This window comes from Mandrillus leucophaeus, unplaced genomic scaffold, assembly GCF_000951045.1.
Source record: "Mandrillus leucophaeus isolate KB7577 unplaced genomic scaffold, Mleu.le_1.0 Scaffold16, whole genome shotgun sequence".
Taxonomy (NCBI): domain Eukaryota; kingdom Metazoa; phylum Chordata; class Mammalia; order Primates; family Cercopithecidae; genus Mandrillus; species Mandrillus leucophaeus.
Window position 1 is genome coordinate 3,237,672 of NW_012101587.1, and position 10,152 is coordinate 3,247,823.

At 48.4% G+C, this 10,152-nt stretch overlaps 1 protein-coding gene across 1 annotated transcript in view; it reads left to right on the plus strand.

Annotated features, from left to right (window-relative positions):
* The window catches only part of MBP (myelin basic protein), a 170,482-nt gene that overhangs the window by 99,924 nt on the left and 60,406 nt on the right, over positions 1-10,152 (plus strand). The gene's annotated exons all lie outside the window — the stretch shown is intronic.

Genomic DNA, 10,152 nt, shown 5'->3' on the forward strand with positions numbered 1-10,152 from the left:
GATAAATTGATATATGGAAAAAAATTGATATATGGATGGATGAGTAGATACATGGGTAGACAGGTGGATGAATGGATGAGTGGACTGGTAGATGGGTGAGTGGATAGATGAATGGATGGATGGATGGATGGATGGATGGATGGATATATGGATGGGTAAATGATGGATGGGAGATGGGTGGAAGGATGAAAACTGTATAGGGCCTTACTCCCGTGCACAAGGTGTTTGCAGAGTAGTTTTAGAAACATTTTGATAGGAACAACAGCAAAAGCCCTAATTGTGCACCAGAACCAAGGACATTTTATGACATGCACTGCAAGCACTCATCAGAGCAATGCACGGGGAGCTCCAGCTGTTACATCAGTTTTGTAAATGAGGCAACCAAGCCTTAAAGAGATTAAATTATGTGCTCAAGGTCACATAGTAGGTGATGGAAGAATCAAAGTCAGCCATGTTTGGCTGGGTGTAGTGGTTCACACCCATAATCCCAGCACTTTGGGAAGCCAAGGCAGGCAGATCACTTGAGCCCAGGAGTTCAAAACCAACCTGGCCAATATGTCAAAAAGCCCATCTCTACTAGAAGTATAAAAATTATCTGGACGTGGTGGCGCATGCCTGTAATCCTAGCTACTCAGGAGGCTGAGGCAGGAGAATCACTTGAACCTGGGAGGTGGTGGCTACAGTGAGCCCAGATCCTGCCTCTGCACTCCAGCCTGGGTCACAGGGTGAGACTCGGCCTCTAAAAATAAAAAATTAAACAAAGTCAGCCTTGTTTGCCTCCAGACCTTTTCTAAGAAAAGTCCAAATTCAACTCCGTTCAACTAGTGTGTTTTGAGCTGCCACTATGTCAGATTGGCCAAGAGCTAGGAATAATTTTTTAAGTTATTTGCTCCCCACTGAGAAGCAATTCCTAGCACTGCCTGTGATGCCACTTTCTTATGACTGCTCTGGGTCTGTCCAGTGTAGGTTCAAGTCACTGTGAAATTCACCAGAGGCTGCACAGCCCAACCGAACCTACGTGAATACTGGGCTATTTAAAGATCTCTTATCTCTACACCAGCCGTGTTAGGGAAACTGGGCATATGGACTCTCGCCGCATTGAAGGAGGAAGAAACCTGAGCTCAGTGTGTTGCAGCCTCACAGGGGTGACCGGTGCGTGGCCGCGCCTCAGTGACCCCGTCCCCACCCTCCCGAGGTTCCCCTAGCACACGGCTGCCTCTCCTGTGGCCCCTTCCCTGCCGTGGGAGGCTCCAGGGGTGAGCTATGTGGAGCAAATAAAAACCATATGTTCTGGGCACACAAAGGAGGCATTGGTGTGAGCTGGGTGGGTTGATGAGCCTCGTTTGTGGGAAAGTTTTCAAGAAATCTCTGCGGGTAGCCTGGCAGGCGGCCACATGCCTCTCATAGATGCAGAATTTCTGCCATAGCAAATCCACGGGCCACACCATGGCCCTTTTTGTTTCCTTTGCCCTCCCTGGTGGCCCCGAGCACAGCATGCCGTGACACAAGTATTGCACAAACAAGGAGGGTCCTCTTCGGCCCTGGCCCACACTTCCAGATTCCACGGCTCTCTGCAGGGCTTGGCCTCCTTGAGAGGGGCCGGGAGAGTGGAGGCCCTGGGTACCCCCGGCGCCTTCTCCAGTGGGACAAGGGGCCAAAGCTTAAAGCTCAGTCCTGCACCTTTAGCCCCGAGCTCTCCTCACCTCCACCTGCAGAAAACACACATGTTGCCGTTGCCATCGCTCAAAGTTTCTGTCCGACTCTTCATGGGCAGGGAGCAGACCATCTGTCTGCTGGACAGGAGCTGGAGCCGAGAGCTCGACACAAGCACTGGTTCCCACTGGGCACAGCCTGCAAGGCTCTCCCCATCCATGAGAGAGGTCACCTGCGGCCCACTCTGCAGCCAGTGTACAGCCTGTCCAAGGTAGCCAAATGGAGAAGCACTGACCAGGAACCTGTCAGAGGCAACAGAGCTGCACGGTCAATGCCCCTGTCGTGCCAAGAGGCTGATGGTCTGCAAATAGGCCCTGGTACATTGTTTCTTCTGCAGCTTAGCATGTAAAACACAAAAAGATGTTCTTCTGTCAGATATGTCAGCACACCCAGCGTTAAGGACATTTAGGAGCTCACGTAGGGAACAGTACCCTGGAAACTGTCCAGATAGTGAATTACCGGCTTCAAAACATCCACAAAAATGAGAACCTGACCAGCTTCAGGTCCAAACAAACGGGATACTCCCTGCCTTCCTTTTCTTAGCTTTCTTTACGTGTTCCTGAAATCTGCGCTTGTGGGGGAATTGGAGGTTTCTGCAGGCGAGGGCGGAGGCTCTGAGCAGAGGCTGGCAGGGCAGGCGGTGGCCCGCAGGGAGTGTGAGAGGATGGGCAGGAGGGCCGGCGTGCTCACAGCCTCGGGGGTCTGTCTGGCATCTGCCAAACTGCTTTAGGTAAAAAGTTAATTGTAACAAGTCCAAAACATCTTCCCACCATTAATTGTAACAAGTCCAAAACATCTTCCCACCATTAGAAGCAAACTGAGAATTGAAATTTAGAACGGCCACTTGAGGAAAGCTGTATTATCTTATTTCAGTTTAGTGTGGAGTTTTTATATGGTTTTTCCTGGGCTACAGGAAAAAATATCACCTTCTTTTGATTTTCTGAAAATAGGATTTTTTTTTTTTTTGGCAATGGCTGAAGAACTGGATAACTTTTCTTTATTTCTCTAAAACAGTGTCTATATAGCTTTAGAGTTTCTTGACCATAAAGAATGTGCTGTGACTTCAGAATCCCCTTTTCCACAGATACCAGGTTGCCCCTCTGAAGGGCTTGAACTTGAACTTGGGTGTGCAGACTCCTATTTTGCTGTGATGACTGGTCCCCATAAGAGAAGGTCTGAAATAGGGTCAGTTACGGGAATCTAGATCGCACAGTGGCCCCGGTAGCCTCAGTCTCTTTGAAGATACCGTCTCATAAAAGGGTATGGGAGAAATGTATATGTTTAAAAAGCGTGACTTTAAAAACACCAAATCACAAACCAAATAATTAAACATTTTTCCATTGTGTGAATTCCACAATAATAGTTTCCTTGACGTGTTCCATGCTGCTGTTTTCAGTTAGCAGCTAAGGATTAATTTGAACAATTGTGGAAAATAACACATTTTGGTGTATTTGGATATACAGATTTAGTTTTGGAAAATACTTCCTAAAGTGACTGTGGGCTAGAAAACCAGACTGCAAATCACTGTCAGAGAAAATTGTTCCGTGTACCGGAACCACAGGGCCGTCCTGCTCCAGTGAATTCTGCCATTGTGCATTTAAGACAAAAGTACCCAAAGCATCCCATCCCTTCCCGTCCCCGTGTGGAGGCCTCGTCAGCCCTCAAAAGTGGCTTCCCTGTTCAGAGCTCCTTCCACGCGGGGTCCCTGTGTGAATAGTACCATGGGCTCTTGGGTCTCCTTCCAGTACTTTCTGCCTCGGATACTGTATGGCCTTATAGCTAGATTGCCAATAATGGAAAATAAAGGAAGAAGCAGTAATATTTCCAGGAGCCATTCCCAGCCTCCTAACCATTGCCTGAGCCTCTGGGGACTCTCATTTCTAGTTGCTTGTATTTTAATGTTATGGATCCCCAAAATTTCCTTAGGCAATCGTGTGGACTCTAGGCCGTAAAAAGATCATCTGGAAGTGCATTTGGTGGCCTGGGAGGGGGGCCCTTTGAGACCCCTAAGACTGTGTCTGGGTTTCCTGTGGGGGTCAAACCTACAAGAAGGATGTCTGTGAACCGTAAGCTGGAAACCTGGATTTTCGAGCCAGGAAAATTCCTAGTCCCTGGGCTAAATTTCCTTGTAGTAGAGGACAGATCTGTCAAATCAGGTCAGTGGTGACGTACGTGTGTGTGTGTGTGTGTGTGTGTGTGTGTGTGTGTGGTCATTTTATGAGATCTTAACACACTCAAAACTAACCAGAAGTGTACTCTAGGCTTTAAACCTAACTAGATATGCTACCAAAAAATATTACTTTTAAAGCCAAGGTAAAAATGTGGAGAACAGGTGAGTCTATTATTATATTGATCTCTGAAATAAATCAGGGACAGGCACAGTGGCTTACTCCTGTAATCCCAGCACTTTGGGAGGCTAAGGCAGAAGGATTGCTTGAGACCTGGAGTTTGAGACAAGTCTGGGAAACATATAGCAAGACCCCATCTCTACAAAAAGTTAAAAAAATTAGTTGGGGCAGTGGCTCATGCCATCTACTTGGGAAGCCAAGGCAGGAGGATGGCTTGAGGCTGGAAGTTTGAGACAAGCCTGAGCAACATAGCAAGACCTTGTCTTTACAAAAAAAAAAAATTAAAAATTGGCTGGGATGGTCGCATGTACCTGTAGTCCCAGCTCCTCGGGAGGCTGAGGTGGGAGGATCACCTAAGCCCAGAAAGTTGAGGCTGCAGTCAGCTATTATCAAGCCACTGCACTCCATCATGGGCAACAGAGCAAGACTCCATCTCTAAATAAATAAATAAATAAATAAATAATTTTTTTCTGTCAAAATATCTAGTGGACATCATGTTGAAAATGTACAGAAAAGTGGTTACCAAAAGCTTCCCCATGGGGAATTTCTTAGTGGTCTGCAGCAAAATGAGAGTTGTGAGCTCTGTGTGTATGCAAGGGGCTTGTGGGGTCTGGAATGTGTGCAGAGGGCCGGGAGCTGCGTCTGAATGTCACATCTGTCGGAGACCTGGGGCTCCCTAACACTTTCCCTGGCCCTGCCCCTGCCCAGCGGGACGCCCGCTGGGCTGGACATCGCAGCCTCCGCTCGGTGGGTCTCGGCAGGCGTGTGCAGGCAGATACAGGGTCTTTGCAGCAGATCGAAAAGCAACCCTACAATGTCACTTTTATGAAGCTAAGTGTGTTCCATAGCCTTTCCTCCTGAGGAGAGGCTCTTCCCATTCTATTGATTCCAAAATTCTTTCTTTTGTGAAATTATATTCCCAGTACATGGTCGTTGTCTGCTTTTTTAAAAATGTCTTAGCTGGCAAAATAAAAGCTTGGAAGTTTTGAGGTGGCGATACAAAGGCCCATCATTTTCATCCCTAACTTTTCCTATTTTACCAGCCCATGAAGCCTGGGAATCCCCATTTAGATGGGAACGACGCAGATACATAAAATAAGCCCACAGTGGTGACTCACTGCAGGCGAAGCCTCTGCTGCGGGTCTTAGAGCTTATTGTTGGGAAACCCTCAAGTTACCTGAGGGGTGGTAATTTTCGTTGCCTTCTGTCTCATTTAGATCTGCTTGGCCATGAATATGACATTTTATTAAGCTTCCCTAGTGAAATTATATTTGGATGATCCCTTAGGTCTAATGTTTTGAGATCTCTAATAATAGGGGACAACATTAAATTAATTGTAGTGAAAAGAAGGACAGCATCGTCTCATCCACAGAAGTCCACCGTATTGTAGTTAAATTGAGCGGTGTGATTGCCTTCGCGGAGAAGGTGATTTCTGAGTTACGTTTTATTCTGAGTTTATTTGTTATGTTTTACTATGGCATGCTCTGGATTACTAACTAAATGCATTCCTGTTGGCCTGAAAACCCCTGGCTTTAGAACAAAGTTGCAAACCCAGAAGGTATCACCAGCGAGCCTCTCCTTGCGGCTGACAGCCGTCCTCCGGGGGTCAAGCCAGGGTGAAAAGCACTGAGTTCAGGCACAGACAGCGGCCTGCAGGCACCGTTCCTGAAACGAGGCGGCAGGGCCCCCTGACCAGAGCATTGGAAGCACAAAGATTCAAGCAGGGTGGTCGAGACCAAACTCGACACAGGAAAAGCAAGAGGCTCAGCCTCATCCCAGGCTCCGCAGTTCAGCAGGTTCCATCGCACACGCTGGGAGCTCAGCGAGCCGGACGAATGCCTGCACTGACGGTGCCGCAGGGGATTGGGAGAAGGGCGGTTTTTCGGAGAGTGAGTCGCCCGCTGTCCCCTGCTCCTCTGCCTGTGCCAGAAAGGCAGCAGCGGAGCCCCAGCCTGCGCGTCCCGGTTTACTCAGGGTATGGGGTGTGCCTGGGAGCCCCGATGTTTGTCTCTCACACATGCTGGTTTTGATGGAAGTTACTTGTGCAATGTGATTTCCACAGATGCAGGGGAATAGAGCACGAGAAATATGCTCTAGGTTAAAAAAACAGTATTTCAATAGAGGACAGTGTCCACTCTGTCATCACCATTCTATTGGACACAGTCAGGTGTGGATATCTGATTCCTGCCATGTTCTGATTAGAGCAAGATGAGAGTGGAACAGTTTCCTGAACAAGCCTGGAGCTGCTGCCTGCTGAGCTTCACACTGTTGCAGGGTAACACCTGGACAGACTGTCGGATGGGTGTTGAATGTCCTGGAGTCTGGGACTCGGCTTCTGTTCATGTTTAACAGTCATTAACGTATCGACGTCCAGGTGGCCATGGTGCACCGAGACCGCTGAGTGCACCCGAGGTCCCTGTGGCTGCAGACGGGGGCCCTGGCTCAGCTCTTGGCTCAGCACAGATCAGAAAGCCTCTGGGTGTCTCCTGGTCAGCCCTCCGTGAGGCAGCTGCTAGTCACGCATGTGTCAGCCATCGATTACCTGCAGTTCAATCTTACCCTGACAGGAAAAGCCTGGCTGCAGTGAAAGCCCGTTTGGGCTGGAGAAGGGCTGGTGTCAGACAGCCAGAGGTAGGGGATCGCCTGCGTTTCTAGAACATACGGAGGGAGTTTAGCAGGAGTGAACGGCAGCTCCTCCATCAATCCCAGCTTAACTTTGCTGAGCCTCAGTTTCTGGTGTGAATAAATGGGCTACTAAAACCACCCGCCTCTGAGAGTTACGAGAATGCACACATGCACCTCCCAAAACGCCTGCAGTCTGCTCTGGAACGCCCTCTCTGCCGCTCTCTGCAGGTGCTACGGGTGGAAGGCAGCGTTTGTGGGAGGGTGGCATGGGGAGAACATGTCACCCAGGTCACAGTGTGCTGCTGCCGAAAGGAGTCTGGGGATATTTAAGATAAGAATAGAAGTGAATGCTCCCATCTCATGAGCACGGAAACGGAGGCACAACTGGGCTCAGTGACTGGCTGGAGCACATCAGCTGTTCAGTGGAGGGACTGAGGTCAGCCTCCAAGGTCCTTCCCTGTGGTTCTGCACAGACCTCCGGCCCTGGCCTCAGCCCCACCCTGGCGATTGCAGGCCGGGCGCTGCCACGACGCTGAGTCTCCGCCGCCCACATGCTTCGGTTTGCTCCAAGGAAGCTGCAGAGCACGTGGGCCTGGGGCTTGTCGAGGGCGGTCCCACTCAGCATCCATGTTTCGTCCGAGCAGTGCATCCAAATACATAAATTAGGGTTTGGACTTTAGGAAATGATAGAGCTGAAAAGTTTAATTCTTTATTCCGGAACTTCAGAGCCACACTAAATGGTTTTATTTACCATATTAGAAAACTCTCTGCAGAAGCAGAAAGAGTGAAATTTTCCTACTGAAATTAATTTCTGAACAGAATTCTTTAGACCAGGGGCGTCCCATCTTTTGGCTTCTCTGGGCCACATTAGAAGAAGAATTGTCTTGGGTTACACATAAAATACACTAGTAATAGTTGATGAGCTAAAAAGAAAAGAAAGTCACAAAATAACTCATAATGCTTTAAGAAAGTTTACGAATTTGTGTTGGGCTGCATTCAAGGGCATCCTGGGCTGCATGCAGCCTGTGGGCCACAGGTTGGACGAGCTTGCCTGAGACCATGGGTGTAGAGGCTGACCTAAAAACAAGTATATAAAAAACAGCTTAACAGCTATCATGCTAATATCTAAGTTTTTCTAGCAAAGAAGAGTGGGGGATTTGGTGTCTTTCCTTTTGGAGTATACTCCAGAGAATATCAGCATCTTCTATTAGCAAACATTCAATGCTTGTTGGACATCTATGGAGGCCCCGCAGCATCCCAGAGATGTTAGAGAATAAATAGAGCCTGGTCCCTGGTCCTTGGAGAGGAGGTCACTTGACTGGAGAGAACAAAGCAAATATGAGGCAATTAGAAGAGAACTAAGGAGTGACTCTGTGGTGCTGGAGGGTAAGACGCACTCGGAGAAGGGTGTCTGGGCCTCTGAGGGTCAGCCTCCCCAGGGTGGGGACCTGGAGGCAGAGGCAGCAGCATGGCCATTTTTGAGACCACAGAGATCAAGGGCCTGCAGCAATGCACATGGTGCCCCGGAGGAGAACAAGGGAACCCACGGGCAGAGAGAGGAGTGTGTCCTTGGAGCTCATAGAATGAGGAGTCCGTGCAGGCACATGAGTTAGGGGCCTTGTGTTGCAAAGCCCTTTACGGATGGTTCCAGTGGTTGTGCAGGCAGTGGAACCATGAAGGGAGCCTGGAGAGGAGGGAATTAGCCACGATGTCGCAGTGGGAGCCCCAGTAGAAAGCGGCAGCAAGCAAAGGAAAGGGGGGTTGTGGTCACATAAGAAATAGTCCAAAGGAAGGAGTGGCAGGACCTGGCAACACTTGTGTGCTGGGGATGAGCCGCTGGAAGCAGCCAGTCGCACTGTCAAAATGAGGCCACGTGGCCTTTCATTAACACCACCTGAGTGGAGGATGAGCGTCCTCAGGTCGTGACGCCTGAGTTTCTTTAGATAGTAAACACTATCCCCCAAATATCGCAGCTGCGTCCTGCTGCACATTTCTGTGCCTCAGAAACCACTTGGAGATACGTGATACCCCTGCTGTTGCTCACACATGGTCAGTGATTTGAATATCACCACCTTCTAAAGGCCAGCGTTGTTCTAGCAATAAGATCAAGGTGTGGGGTTGAAGTTGAAGCCAGTTTTCCTGCCATTGCAGAACTTGATTAGTACTACAGAAAATATTATAAGTACGTATTTTGGAAAATGTAGATCTACATGTTTCACTAATTGTGTAATAAATGCTCTGTTCTGTAAATACCCAAATTTAAAAGTCTGCATTGGGATTTCGTCTGACCGAAGGCAGCATTAACGGACTAAACCGCACTTGCTCCTACCAAAAATGCTGCACATCCGTAGATTTAGACTTCTTCGCATACTTCTTATGTGTTGGGAGAAGCTACTTTGGGGACAAAAATGCCCTTCTCTGTGCCTCACAAATAACTGCATTCAGGGACACAAAGCCCAACTGTTGTAAAAATATTAGTATTCAGATGTTCTTGTGTTTTGTTAATGCGTTTAATTATGCACAATATAGCTATTGTTTTCCTTTCACATTTGCATTAATTTATATTAGCTAGAGAATATAAAGCAGAGCTATAAAATCAGACGAATTATTTCGTTGTTCTTGCAACCTATAAATAAGCATTGCATCCCTGCAAAAACTACAGCTTTGTACTGACCAGGGTATTCTTCATGTTGCTTTTCAAAACACTACAATGCAACGAGGTATTTAATAATATGTTATAAAACTTAGTGTTCTTACATAGTTGAATGTCACCAGTGGTCCTGGAAGAACGGTGCCACCAAAGTCTACCGCCCCACCTGGTCCTGCCTTTTCTGCACTTGTCCTGGAGCAGGTGACCTATGTTTCAGGCATAGGGCTCAGCCAGCACAGACACACTGGCGGCTGTATGCACTCCCTTGAGTGCACGGACGAGACCACCGCGACCCCGGGTTCCAACTGCTGGCCTTACACTTTGTTGTTAGCAAAACATCTATAATGTATGTGAGAGCAGGTTAACCTGCCTTGGAACCAGGTCTTACGTGGACTGCATGATACGTTTTGTTTACAGGGCAGTTTCTTGACCCAGGCGATTTTCATTTAAAAAAATCAGAAGCACTGGAATCCTTTTTCCAATGAGTGAGAGTTGTAAGTGTGCAAACTTCCACGAATATAAGTAGCAGAAGCAAAGCAACCCTGCCTCACTCCTCCCATGCCACCCCCCCCAGAACTGGTGCCCTCCCCTCCTCGCACCCCCAGGTGAGACCGCAGTGCTGAAGGGGCCTGTGTCAGGTGCGTTCTCAGACAGATTCAAAAAAGGCCGCCCACTGCAGTTAGGCAGAGACCCTGGGAAATACACGGAAAATAAAGGAAGGAGCTACATTGGAGTCCAAGTGCTCACGATGGCTTAAAAGTAAAGGCTGGGCACAGTGGCTCATACCTGTCGTCCAGCATTTTGGGAGGCTGAGGC